Here is a 1,036-nt window from a genome sequence, read left to right on the forward strand (position 1 = left end):
ACAGCTGCCACCACATCTGCACTGCCCCTGCCCTCCTCTTTAGCTGAACCCTCCTTCCCCCAGGCTCCCCAGAGCCCCCCAGCACCGTGCCTGCTTCAGCCCCTCCTCTCCTTTTGTGCTGGCCCCCAGCTGCTGCGGGACTGTGATCTGGGACCAGACCTGCCCACCCACAGGGGACAGAGACCCCCATGGCTGAGCCCACTCCTGGCGGGCTGGGGGCTCTGGGGGGCCCTGCCCAGCCTCGTGCAGCAGCTCCAGGAGCAGCAGGAGCAGCACTGGTGGCATTGCACAAAGTGGCCCCATGGCCAGCCGGTAACTGCCCCGCAGTAACGGCCCCACAGCCCACCAGTAACTGCCCACAGGTAACAGCCCCACCAGTAACAGCCTCCCCACCCCTTAAAGCAGAGGCTGAGGCAGAGATTTGTACAAAACTGGCATCTTTATTGCTCGTTGGGGCTGTACAAAGGGGTTGGGAGCAGCCCTTGGGCCAGGGAGCAGCGCGGGGCTGCTGCAGAGGGGGACACAGCTGCCGACCTGCCCGGGACAGGTATCCCTACACTTTACAAAAGAAAGTCAGTAGTCATCTTCAGCATCCACCACCAAAAACTGGAGCCATTTCCTGTCCATGGCACGGCTCCTCACACCACACATCCCTGCTATTCCAACGGGCACGCCGGGAGTACAAAAACTCTTTGTCTATGAAGGCACCATGTTCAGCATAGTTTAGTTCACACGCACAGTTAAGAACATCTCTCTGGATGACTTCATTCCCTGGATCCCCTCCTCTTTCCCCACCCTCTGACCAGGGCTGGAGATGGGCTGCATCCAGCTGCAGAGCTCACTGTGACAGACAGACAGACAGACAGACAGACTGCCCACTCAGGCAGAGCGGGTCACAGCAACACAATTAGGAAGTAATTGATTATCTTGGAACAAAAAGGAGACCCCCACCAGTACAGTTGGCGAAATTCTAGGAGACATTTTACAGATTTTTAATGGTGTTATAAATCTTAATCTAAGTTTATGGGAAACCACA

The sequence above is a fragment of the Molothrus aeneus genome, chromosome 29, assembly GCF_037042795.1.
Source record: "Molothrus aeneus isolate 106 chromosome 29, BPBGC_Maene_1.0, whole genome shotgun sequence".
NCBI classification, from domain to species: domain Eukaryota; kingdom Metazoa; phylum Chordata; class Aves; order Passeriformes; family Icteridae; genus Molothrus; species Molothrus aeneus.